Source organism: Ornithorhynchus anatinus, chromosome 9 (genome assembly GCF_004115215.2).
Source record: "Ornithorhynchus anatinus isolate Pmale09 chromosome 9, mOrnAna1.pri.v4, whole genome shotgun sequence".
In the NCBI taxonomy this organism is placed as follows: Eukaryota; Metazoa; Chordata; class Mammalia; order Monotremata; family Ornithorhynchidae; genus Ornithorhynchus; species Ornithorhynchus anatinus.
Window position 1 is genome coordinate 21850087 of NC_041736.1, and position 12869 is coordinate 21862955.

Sequence of the window (12869 nt, forward strand, 5' to 3'; positions counted from 1 at the left end):
GTGTTTGAAGTTACACGGTCAAAAATAGTTCACGAAGCACAATCAGAGAGGGGCTGGTTTTCATCCTTGAACACCAGAGACCGACACGAACGGGGCGACGTCTCCAGCCTTGCTAGCAACGTGACGTCAAGCAGAAGAACCTCTAGAGAATCTGCAGCGACGTGTTTTCCGCCAAATACGAGCCGCTTAAATAGCACAGGCAATGAGAAAGGATTTTTTGCTGCCTAACCAAGCAGGGTCTGGGGGCAGGTGTGCCCCCATGTTTCTCTCAGCCCCGGTTCTGCGGCCGAACCAGAAGAAGCAGCGAGGCCTAGTGGGCAGAGCCCGGGCCTGGGAGCCAGGGGGACCCAGGTTCTAATCTCGGCTCCGCCACCCGTCCGCCGGGTGACCTCGGGCAAGTCACTTCACGTCTCTGGGCCTCTGTCCCCTCGTCGGGAAAATCGGGGGTGAACGCCCCGAACCCATGTGGGCCAGGGCCTGTGTCCAAGCTGATTAGATGAGATAACCAGATTTATCTCTTCTGCCCTTCTTCCCTGCCCGGTCTCTCTCCGACCACCCCCAGAGGGGAATAATAATTGTGATATTTGTTAAGCTCCTACTAAACGACAAACGCCGAGGTAAAAACAATACAATCGGAGCAGACACAGTCCCTGTCCCACATAGAGCTCTCAGACTAAGGGAATCTACTGGGTGACTTCTCTGTGCCTCAGTCGCCTCATCTGTAAAATGGGGATCAAGACTGTGAGCCCCGCGTGGGACTACCTGATAATCTTGTAGCTATCCCAGCGTTTAGAACAGTGCTTGGTGCATAGTAAGCACTTAACAAATATCGTCATTATTCTTATTATTTTCACCCAAAGATAGTTCGACTCAGACTTGCGCTATCAGATATTTTGGGATAAGATAGGCTACTTATAGGCTTAATGGATAGAGCACGGGCCTGGGTTCTAATCCCGCCTCCGCCACTTGCCTGCCCGGTGACCTTGGATAAGGCACTTCACTTTTCTGCTCCTCAGTTACCTCATCTGTTAAATGGGGATTAAGACGGTGAGCCCCGGGTGGAACAGGGACTGTGTCCTATCTGATTCATTTGTAGCTACCCCAGTGCTTAGAGCAGTGTTTGGCACATAGTAAATGCTTGCCGAATACCATCTTTATTATTATTCCTGAACACTGATCATCCAAGGCCTCTCCTTTACTTCTCTCCTTTGGTGAGTGCAGGGAAGAGAGCCAGGGAAACCTCCTTTATCTTCTCCACAGAGTGAGATTAAATACCTCTACTGTTGTAAGTGGATCGTTGACTCACCCAATGAGGGACCAAGTTATGCCGAGAAAGTAGAAAAGAACTCTGAATTTATGCGATTGATTCCCTTGGCGACTTTTTCCAAGGGAAACTTTGGGCCGGCAAAATGGTTGAGACTGCTCTAACGGTACTTGTCCACGAGGCTAAATTTCAGCCCTCGAAAATTGAGGATTCTATACATACTGGAGGTTCCCCAAGAAAGGGAGATTAGCTCAGTGGAAAGAGCCCGGGCTTGGGAGTCAGAGGTCATGGGTTCAAATCCCGGCTCTGCCACTTGTCAGCTGTGGGACTGTGGGCAAGTCACTTCACTTCTCTGGGCCTCAGTGACCTCATCTGGAAAATGGGGATTGAGACTGTGACCCCCCAAATGGGACACCCTGATGACCCTGTATCTACCCCAGAGCTTAGAACGGTGCTCTGCACATAGTAAGCGCTTAACAAATACCAACATTAGTATTACTGTTATTATGCTGCTAGATGTCATGATCAAAACATTTTCCAACTCTGCAGAAATTATGGGTACCTGGCCTCTTCTTGTCACCCTAATCTTTGTTTTGATTACGTATATCTCAGGCAATTCCAAGGGAAACGTTTCTACCAAACCAAAGGAGCGTTTGGGGATGTTTTTCAGGTGAGTTTCTGTAAACTATTACCCTGAAACAACAATCAGAAGATCAGAGCTCTGTAACAATAATAACAATAACGGTAGTTAAGTGTTTACTGTGTACTTAGCACGGGATTAGGCATTTAACTACCTCATTTGGGCAAGTCTTTGAACTTCTCTGTGTGTCAGTTTACTCAACTGGAAAATGGGGATTGATACCTGTTTTCCACCCCCGCCTAGACTATGAGCCCCAGGTGGGACAGGGACCGTGTCCAACCTCATTAACTTCCTCTTCCCCAGTGTTTAGAACTGCGCTTGGCACATAGTAAGTGCTTAACAAGTACTGTTATTATTATTATTATTACTACAGTACAACAGAGTTGATAGACATGTTCCCTCCCCTCAAGGAGTTTACAGTCTAGAGGAACAAAATCAAAGTAGGAAAACAGTGTGAGTCTCCTACTGCGGAAACCATAGCGTTAATCTGGAGTGAATTTATATTTAACCTCACCTTCTGCCTCTCTCCTCTCTGCCCTCCTGCCTCCCCCCACCAGAATGTATTTAAATTTTAAAAATGTGTGTCGCTATTTGTCTGTGGCACAGTCGCGGATGGGGAAGCTGGGAGGGAAATGAAATAAAGCTCCCTGTTAAATCTCTGTCTCATTTCAGGATAGATTCTGTTCTTTTTCTCTCTCAGATGGAACTTTTTATATGAATCATAAAGCTTCTTTGAAAAAAGAATGGCCTGCTTAGCTCCTTTGGTAATTTTTCCCTTGGATTTGGTTCTCCCTTTCCTTTTTGTTTTATGGGAAAGTTCTAGACAGTGATAGGCTGTTGATTTTACTCTTTCGTGTTTATTAGCATTTTTGTTTAGCCTTTGCTCTTTGCAAAGAACCTGTTGGGTTGATCTGTTTATCTTGAGTTGTAAAGATAAATATTTTAGTGTGTTCTTTCCTCCCAGGGGGACAAAGCTCAGGTTTTTTTTTTTTTTTACCCTTTCCTCATAAAAACTTATATTCCCAAGACCCTCTGTTGTCTGTACTGAGCTATATTGCAGAAAGCAATAATAGCCTTGGTTCAGAAAGCAGATTGATAGGCAAATGGGGATTCCCTAAATTCTTCCTAGATCTTTATATGTTAAAGATTGGACCCCTCTCTCCTCTCAGGCCAGACTCCTGTAACCTAACCCATTTAGGGTCCCTCTGAATGCTGCCAAGTCCTGGGCTATCACTTCCTTGATTTTATTACCACACCCCCAAATCCTCTTCCCAGTGACTTAGCGAGGGTGAACAAAGGTTAAGTCAGAGAGTCCTCAAATTTCAGGGCTTGTCCCATCTCCCAGTTCTAGAGTCACTGGGACTCATTCATGTCTCAAAAAGTCTCAAGATTGGGATGGCGACGTAGAGGGCAAAGTTCTCATTCAGCTGCCACAAATGTTCCTCTTTTATGTATGGTATCCGTTGAACGCTTACTATGTGCCAAACACTGTACTAAGCTCTGGGGTAGAGACAAGCAAATTAGGTCCCACATGGGATTCACTTTCTAAGTAGTAGTGGTGTGGCCTAAGGGAAGGAGCACGGGCCTGGAAATCAGACGACGTGAGTTCTAATGCCAGGTCTGATGCATGTCTGCTGTGTGACCTTGGGCAAGTCACTTCACTTCTCTGGGCCTCAGTTCCCTCCTCTGTACAATGGGGATTAAGACTGAGCACCCCATGAGCAACAGGGACTGTGTCTGACCTGATTACCTTGTCTCGACCCCAGTGCTTAGAACAGTTCTGGGCACATAGTAAGCACTTAAATACCAAAAAGTAGGAGGGAGAACAGGTGTTGAATCCCCACTTTCCAGAGGGGGGAACTGAGGCCTCGAGAAGTGAAGTGATTTGCCCAAGGTTACCCAGCAGGCAAATGGCAGAGCGGGAATTAGAACCCAGGTCCCCTGACTCCCAGGCCCATGTTCTTTCCACTAGGCCCCGCTGCTTCCTGTGCGCAGAGCCCTGTACCTAGCCTTTGGGAAAGTACAAAACAGTAGAGTTGGTAGAAACCATCCCTGCCCTCAAGGACACCCCACTACCCCGCAAGATTCCCTGAAATTACCTTTTTTGAATAGGGTGACCTGGGGGTTACCTTCCCTGACTAAGCCCTCCTTTCCTCTTCTCCCACTCCCTTCTGTGTCGCCCTGACTTATCCCCTTTATTCATCCCCCCTCTGGGCCCCGCAGCGCTTAGGCACACGTCTGTCATTTATATTAATGTCTGTCTCCCGCTCTAGACTGTAAGCTCGCTGTAGGCAGGGAACGTGTCTGTTTATTGTTATATGGCACTCGCCCAGACACTCAGTACAGTGGTCTGCACGCAGGAAGCGCTCAATAAATACGACTGCCTGACTGTTCGGGTGGGAAGAAGCAGCCATTTCAAGAAGCTGCCCTGACCTCCTCTGGGTGCCTTGTCCTGAAAATCCCAACGAGCGGGGCAGCTTGACCCCTGGATGGTCACTCCCACTTCCCCCAGAAAACAACCCTGTCACTTGACGGGAAATCCCGATGCCCTCAAAGGACTCTCTTACAAGCAGCAACACTTATGCTGGCTTGGGCTTCCTGGGTTAATTTAATTGCCTGCGGCTTTTTTTTATTCTAAAAACTGCCGGCATCTGTTTTTCCAGGAAAATTGTTGCTCAATTAGGTTCGCCCTCCACCTGCTTTCTCTGAAGGCAGAAAACGGCAGCCCTAGAGGGCTGTCTCCTCTTCTCTCAAACAACCTCCTGATCCCACTCTTAATTATCTGGGCATTTATTTTGACTGTTGGCAATTAGATTTGAACACCATACTGTTGCCATTCTCAGTGCAGTCTGGAACTTGATGCTGATTGCAAATATGGATTTGCACCGCATTATTTTTTCCGTGGTGTATGTGCCAGGCACTGTAGTAGATAATAGGTAAACAGGTGGGACACGGTCCGTGTGTGTGTCCGTGATCACAGCTTTTGTCACCATTAACCAGATGAGGGAATTGAGTGAAATGACTTGCTCAAGGTCACACAGCAGACAAGTGGCGGAACTGGGATTAGAACCCGGATCCTTCTGACTTCCAGGCCCATGCTCTGGCCCCGCAGCCCCGCGGCTTGTGTCACCGTGTCCTTTCTAAAGGTGCTAGTCTTTCCTCTTTGGTTTTCGGCTATGGACTGGGTTTTTAGGATCATCCCAGGATGGTGCCATTTGAGCCACCGAGAAATCCATTGAACCTGCAAAAAACCATGGCCAGGTGGGTGCAGGATGAGGGAGGGAGTGTGCAATGTGTGTAATAATAATAATCGGGGTATTTGTTAAGCCCTTACTATATGCCCTAGACTATAAGCTCATTGTGGCCTGGCAACTGTACTCTTCCAAGCGCTTAGTGCAGAGCAGATAGAGAGTGCTCAATAAATACGATTGAATGGATGAATGAGCGCCTCAGCACTCAGAACTCAGCTCTGGGGTAGTAACAAAGTAGTAAGGTCGAACATAGTCACTGTCCCACAGAGGGCTCACAGGCTTTGCAGGAGGTTAAACAGGTATTGAATCCTCATTTTCCAAGTGAAGCAACCAAGTGACTTGTCCAAGGTCACACCGCAGGCAAGTGGTAGAACCGGGCAAAGACCCCCGGCCCTCGTGTCCATATCCGTGCTTTATTTTTTTTCTATCTTTTAATGTCTGCTGTACCCTCTAGACTGTAAGCTCGTTGTGGGCAGGGAACCTTGCTCTGCACACAGTAAGTGCTCAAATAAATACTATTGACTGACTACTCTGCATCCAGAAAGCACTCAATAAGTATGACTGATGGATGGATTAGAACCCAGTTCCTCCGATTCCCAGGCCTGTGCTCTTTCCAGTAGGTCAAAGAGAGTGGGAGCCTGTGTCCATCTTGGTGCCCCTTACCCAGCAGCTGAGATTCATCATTGCCCTACCTATTGTTGTATTGTACATTCCCAAATGCTTAGTACAGTGCTCTGCACAAAGTAAGCACTCAATAAATATGATTGAATGAATGAATAAGAGGAGCAGCGGGCGGGTACTCGGGGAGCCAGAACTGGGAAGGGGCGACTTGGGGAAGTTTCCCTCCTCACATTTCCAGGGCTCTATCTCCTACCCTCCCACCCTCTTCAGACCTGGATTTTCTCCTCAGATGCCCCACAGGGCTGGCTTTGCCCCAGCTGGGAGAAAGACAGTTCATTCTTCTGGCCGGTGCTATGGAAGTTGAAGTTTTCTTTTACAGTTTGCCCCTTCCCATTAGCTAAAAATGAAGCATCTGTCTCTGTACTTTGGGATAGGAGGGCGGAAGAGAAAAGGAAACAGAGAAGGGAGAAAAAAAGGGGAAAAAAAAGGGAAGGGAGGGAAGAGGAGGAGAAGGGAATTCCAATTAAGTTCTTCTGCAAGCCTTCGTTGTCTAGCTAAAGCAATATTGCAAAATCTAGGCGCAAATAACTATGGGGAGAAATGCCTTCATAGATCGGGAATTTCCAATATTATATGTATTAAGGTGCTACTTAGCTCTTCTCCCAAACTTCCGATTGGCTTTCGAGTTCAGCGTGAATGCTCTTTAAGATGAAGATTCGTGTTTGCTAGGAATACAGAATAAACGCTTTCAAAATTTATGGTGCTGCCAAGCTCTGTCAGAGTTTACTCTTGTCCCTCTGGGGCCCCGGGGTCCGTCCTCTCTCCGCCACCCGGGTGGCTCTGTGGCGGGCATTCGGGATACCTGGGGGACACTCACCGCCGGAGACGCCGCCGAAACCGTCAGGCGACTGCTGTCCCTTGGGAGCCGGAGTCCAGAGAGGAGGAGGCAGCCAGAAACCAGCATCCACATCCCAATCCTGGGCTGCCCCCTCAGCCACCAGACATGCCGAGCAGAGGCCCGCCGCAGCCGGACCGCAGAGCAGAGGCCGGCCGGACGAAGAGGCCCGTCCAAAGACGTCCTGGACCGGCACTCTGTCCAGGCCTGGACGGAAGAAGTCACCGCGGCCCACGCTCATGCCTCAACCCCCGCGGCCACGGGGCCGGACGGTGGCTCAGCGCGTCGAGCCGAGCTCCATCTGCGGAGCTCCAACGGAGGACTGGACATCGATCCGGTTGGAGATGGGCTGTCAGGGTCCGTCGTCCTCATCACTTCCGTGCAGCCCGGTCCGGGGGAAGAGTGGACGTCTGGCAGCACTCCTCCGAAACTGAGCCTTCACCTTTGCCCTCTCCTGCTGAAATCTGAGAACGTTGTCTGAGAAGGGTCTCGGCCGATACCGTTTTCCCAAAACGGCTCGGGCACGTAGGCCGGTGAAATCTGCGAGATTTTACCATCGGGGGTGGGTTTCATCGGGGATTATTTTTAAAAGAATGGCATTCTTTAAAGGCTTACTGGGTGTCAAACACCATTCTGAGTGCTGGAGTAGGGGCAAGTTAATTAGGTTGGGAACAGTCCCTATCCCACAGGCTCTAAACTGTGAGCTCAGTGTGGCCAGAGAATATCACTTTTTATTATTGTATTGTACTTCCCCAAGCACCTGGTACAGTGCTCCACACACGGTAAGTGCTTAATAAATACTATTGAATGAATGAATGAGAGGAGGGAGGACAGGTGTTTAATCTCCATTTTTACAGATGAGGTAACCGAGGTCCAGAGAAGTGAAATAACTTGCCCAGGTCACACAGCAAGAAAGTGGTGGAGCAGGGATTAGAACCCAGGTCCTCTGACTCCCAGGTCCGGGCTCCTCTTTCCACTAAGCCACGCTGTTTTTCGCAGGTAGAGGCAGACACCCACAGCAAAGAGAGTGATTCATCTCAGGTCCACTCAGTCTCCACTTATGCTGTCACAGGAGGCCCATTAGGGTCCTAACTTTGGTGCGTCTGGGTGATTTTATGGAGAGAAGAGAGAGAGAGCTTATTATGTGCCAGACACTGTACTAAACGCTGAGGTAGAAACAGGGTAATTGGGCTAGACACAGTCCCCGTTCCACACAGGGCTCACAGTCTTAATCCCCATTTTGCAGATGAGGTAACTGAGGCACAGAGAAGTGAAGTGACTTGCCCACAGTCACACAGCTGACAAGTGGCAGAGCCGGGATTCGAACCCATGTCCTCTGACTCCAAAGCCGGTGCTCTTTCCACTGAGCCACGCTGCTTCTCAAGTGAAGTGACTCGCCCAAGGTCACACAGCAGACAAGATAAGAACCCAGGTCCTTCTGACTCTAGGCCCACGTTCTACCCATTAGGCCGCGCTGCTATGAAGGAATGAATCGCGGATATTCTCTTCAGAGAATAGTTGTTTGTGCTTAATCTTGAGGATTGAACTGAACGAGCCCAGAAGAGTACCTACCCCTCTGTAAATTGGAATTCTAGTTCTGCGGAATATGGACCGACTCCCTCCCGGAGAAGGGAAACTGGGAAGGGCCAGAGGCATATGCTGCCTTTGTCACCTGAGTTAGCATAAATATAGGCCGCAGCTGTAGCTGCCTTAGGATTCCAGGTGGCTTTTTTGTCTGCTGCAGCAGTTTGTCTCACGCCCCTAGGATGGTGCAGCTTGAAGGAGGTTTGCAGAATCATCACCTTTGGTAGAAAGCCTGTGGAGGAGGAGATCCAGAACCATCCCATCATCTCCCGACCCTCCGGGTCTCGGGATGACCTTCCTTTTCGGTGAAGCGGCGTGGCCTAGTGGATAGAGCACGGGCCGGCGTCAGAAGGACCTGGGTTCTGATCCTGCCTCCGCTACTTTGCCGGGATTAGGCAAGGCACTTCACTTCTCTGGGCCTCAGTTACCTCATCATTAAAATGGGGATTAAGACTGCGAGCCCAGCGTGGGACCGGGACCGTGTCCGACCCAATTTGCTTGTATCCACCCCAGGGGTTAGTACAGTGCCCGACACAGAGTAAGCACTTAACAGATACCGTAATTAATACTATTCTATCTGCCTCAGTTCCCTCACCTGTAAAATGGGGATTAAGACTGGGAACCCCAAATGGGACAGGGACTGTACCAACCCAATTTTCTTGCATCCAACCCGGGGGCTTAGTATGGTACCCGACACATAGTAAGCGCTTAACAAATACCATAGTTATTATTACCGTGCTCTGCAAATAGCAAATGCTCAATAAATGTCATCGATTGATTGACTGATTGATTAAAAGACCGGGCTTCCTCTGACTTCTGGAAATGGCTTGGCTTTTCACATCAAATTGGCAAGCTCAGCTTCAAGGCAGAAATGGCAGGCATGATTTCCCAGCAGGCTACCAGAAAAGATAAGAGTTACCGGCAGCGTTCCTGCAGAAGCAGCATGGCCTGGTGGATAGAGCCCGGGCCTGGGAGTCAGAGGACCTGGGTTCTAATCCCCGATCTGTCACTTGTCTGCTGTGTGACCTGGGGCAAGTCGCTTCATTTCTCCGTGCCTTTGTAGTAGGGGGATTAAGACTGTGAGCACTTGGGAGAATAGAGTAGGTAGGCAGGTGTGATCCCAGCCCGGTAATGTCAGAGTATCCAACCACAATGTCAGTGGATTCTCAGTTCTCACCTGTCCTGGCTTGCAAATTTCCTTTGGAAGAGGAGAATCAAGGAAGTGGAAGAAAAGGAGAAGGATTCAGCCTGCCGTGGATTTTCTGAATCGCTTCCGTCCCTGAATCGCCCAGAAAAATCTGAATAACGCTGAGGTAAAAAAAATCACAATTTCATCCTTTTTATTATCCAGGGAGTTCTCCAGTGCATAAGAGATGCTCGTTTATTATATAATGAGCTCTCCACCACATGCTACCCAGTGCTTACTTCTGAGTCAGGGGAAGTGTGTATCAGTAACGGTATTAAGAAACGAGATCACGAGAGCCCTCTTTCCCTGGATCATGGAGGTTCCTGCAGGGAACCCCTGACCGCCGAGGACTCACGACCCAGTGTGTCAACGGGATCCTGGTGTCGCCTTCTCTTGTCAGGTTCAAGGCACGCTGAGATTGAGGAGGGATGCCCAGTCGCTCCCTTCTTCCCTGCTCTCTCCTTCTCCTGCCATACGACATGAATTCGGCCCACATAATCCGGGGCTCGGTTAATGACTCTCGGAGGACCATTCAGATTGTGCCCTTTTTCTCCCACCCCTTCTTGAAATTAGTCATTTGGGCTTTGCTCAAGGGCCCGAGGACAGGGTCCTGCCTGGGATGATGAAGGATTTGCTCCCAGACGTGGAAGATGTGGGGCCATCCAGCCGATTATCTTGCAAGAGGACCACAGGGTTGAGCCGTTTCTTAAACAGTCCCCAAAGCGACTTCACAGTAACGAACCGTCTAACGTAAACTAGATCGTTTCCTGATGAAAATCCCAGGCCTGTTCCGGTTTTCATTCTTTTTAAAAACTGGTATTTTCTTTTCAAAGAGGTATTTGGAATAAAGACCTTGAATTTCCCCTTTGGAATTAGTTGCATTTTGTATCCGATTTCCTAATCCTTTTAATCAAGGCCTTACTGGTTTTAAACTGTGGTAAATGTCTTCTGGGGAATTGCGGTGCTTATTTCTGGTGGCCCGACAAATATATGGCATCAAATATTCATCATATAATTGCAATTAAAGTATAGAATCCCAAAATATCATTATAATGATTTAAACTGCTCCAGTTTTAATTAAGGGACTTGGGGTAACAGGAGATTAGAATTGGAAACAATGTAATGGATAATCAAGGCTATATTCTTATAGGGTTTTTAATAATTTAAACCTCATAGCTTTAAGGACAAGGTGGTCTGTGTGTGAGAGTGTTTGGAAGGGGTAAGAGTCTAGTAAAATAGGGAAGGAGGAGAAATATATCGAGGCAGAGTTAACTTTTCAGATAGATTGAAAAGTCTGAAGCCGGCAAAGAGAAGCAGGGTGGCCTATTGGATAGAGCACGGGCCTGGGAGTCAGAAGGACCCGGGTTCTAATCCGACTCCTCCATCTGTCTGCCTTATGACTTTGGGCAAGTTACCTAACTTCTCTGTACCTCAGTTACCTGTAAAATGGGAATTAAGACTGTGAGCCCGACGTAGGACAGGGACTGTGTCCAACCTCACATCTACCCCGGTGCTCAGTAAGCTGAGCCTGGCGCATAGTAAGCTCTTAGTGAACACCATTAAAAAACTAAAAGTAGTCCATCAGTCCTTATGATATTCACTGGTGTCAGTTTAATGTGCTGTCTGTAAACAGGGAATCCCGGAATTCCCTGCCTTCAAGTTTACCGTTACTTTAAATTCTGAAGTGGCCAAAACTCCCCTGCCTTGTCTTTAGATCATGAATCCGAGCCACTCCTTGAGCCATGCAGGTTCACTGGGGGGAAACCAGCTGGAAAATCAATCAATCAAGGGTATTTACTGAGTGTGTATTGAGTACAGAACACTTTACTGATAACTTGGGAGAATACAATACACGTAGTGGGTGTCGAGGGTGCCAAACACTTGGGAGAGAACAATACAGTAATAATAATAATAATAATAGTGTTTGTTAAGCACTTAGTATGTGTCAAGCACTGTTCTAAGGGCTGGGTAGATAGAAACTAATAAGGTTAGACACAGTCCCTGTCCCACATGGGGCTCACAGTCTTATCCTCATTTTACAGATGAGGCAAGTGAGGCACAGAGAAATGAAGTGACTTGCCCAAGGTCAGGCAGAGGATAAATGGCAGAGCCGGGATTAGAACCCAGGTCTTTCCGACTGTCAGGCCCTTGCTCTATCCGCTAGGCCTTGCTGCTTCTCGGCAGAGTTGGCAGACACGTTCCCTGCCCATAAAGAGCTCTCAATCCTACTTATTAAACGTCTTGCTTTTTCCTTCACCTGATTTCTTCGGACTTCCCCCAAATTTCCTGGAGGCCCTGGGATTGTGGCAGCTGGCCAGAGGTGCATGGTGGGCTAAGGTATTGGAAAAGGAGGTCGGAGGTCAAAATTGGAATCCCACAGGAGATTCAAAATTGGTCAACACAAGCACCAAATCAACTGACCTCGAAATGACTGCGCACTGAAGCAGATGAGTCAGTCAGTGATTTGCTGTCAGGTTTTCCACATAAACTAACCACAGCTATGAGGAAAAATCCCACAAATGCTTTCTTTTTTCCCTCCCCAAAGTGCTCCCCAGAGCACTGGCACCGTGTTTGAATACATTCCTCCAGAGAAAGAGATCCTGGCCCCAGCAGCCGGAGGGGAAGTGCGGTATGGAGCAGGTTCCCCAAGTTAAGTGTTTCTCAGTGTGGCAGACCAGGGTCACTCCGATCTGACCTCCCCATTCCCCGACGAGAACTTCAGCAGGAGAGAGAACAAGAAATTCAATATAAAGATGGGCATGTCCTCTCCTGGCTGATTCCCATCCTGCCAGCAAGGTCCAGTGTAAAAGAGTATCCCCTAAAAACCTCACTGCCATCCCAACCCTCTTCTTTGCAAGCAGGCGGAAGCCGATCTGCCTCAGATCAGTCTCTTCCTTCCTAAATGGTAGAAGCAGGTCTACTCTTCTCCCTCGAGGCCCTCTTCTTCCCACGACCCTCCGCCGAGCTAACTTTTTCCTGGTGCTCTGTGTGTTGGAGAGGGACACGGAGAATGTCTCAGAGGATCACGGAAATCGTCAGGGGAGTAATGTGGGGGTAAAAAGAACTGTGAGCTAATATGCTCTAGGCAGCACAGGATTGATTTGGGAAAGGGTTATTCTCTCCCCAACCCCTCCCCACCTCCATTTGCAATCGTTCTGGTAGTGTATCCACAGAGTTTTCCTGGTAAAAATACAGAAGCGGTTTACCGTGGCCTCCTCTCAAGCAGTTAACTCGAGTTTCCGCCCTCGACTCTCTCCCGTGCCGCTGCTGTCCGGGACAGATGAGTTTCGATTTGTAGCAGATTGCCTTCCACTCGCTAGCCACTGGCCAAGCTAGGAATGGAATGGGTAGGCCTCTGCTTCACTCTCCCTCCCATAGTCGAGACTGACAGAGGACTGGAAACTCTCCAGGTGCGACCCTGAGAGGGG

The 12869-nt window shown here is 48.6% G+C and overlaps 1 long non-coding RNA gene and 1 other non-coding gene across 2 annotated transcripts; both read right to left on the bottom strand.

Annotated features, from left to right (window-relative positions):
• Positions 1 to 7621: 7621 nt before the first annotated feature.
• On the bottom strand, positions 7622 to 12735 carry LOC114814351. Its single transcript, XR_003762147.1, has 3 exons — positions 12648 to 12735; positions 9433 to 9563; positions 7622 to 7774 (listed from the first exon to the last, which is right to left on the bottom strand). It is a non-coding gene; the product is annotated as an uncharacterized LOC114814351 (long non-coding RNA).
• Positions 12732 to 12869, bottom strand: LOC114814410. Its single transcript, XR_003762208.1, has one exon. It is a non-coding gene; the product is annotated as a small nucleolar RNA SNORA7 (small nucleolar RNA).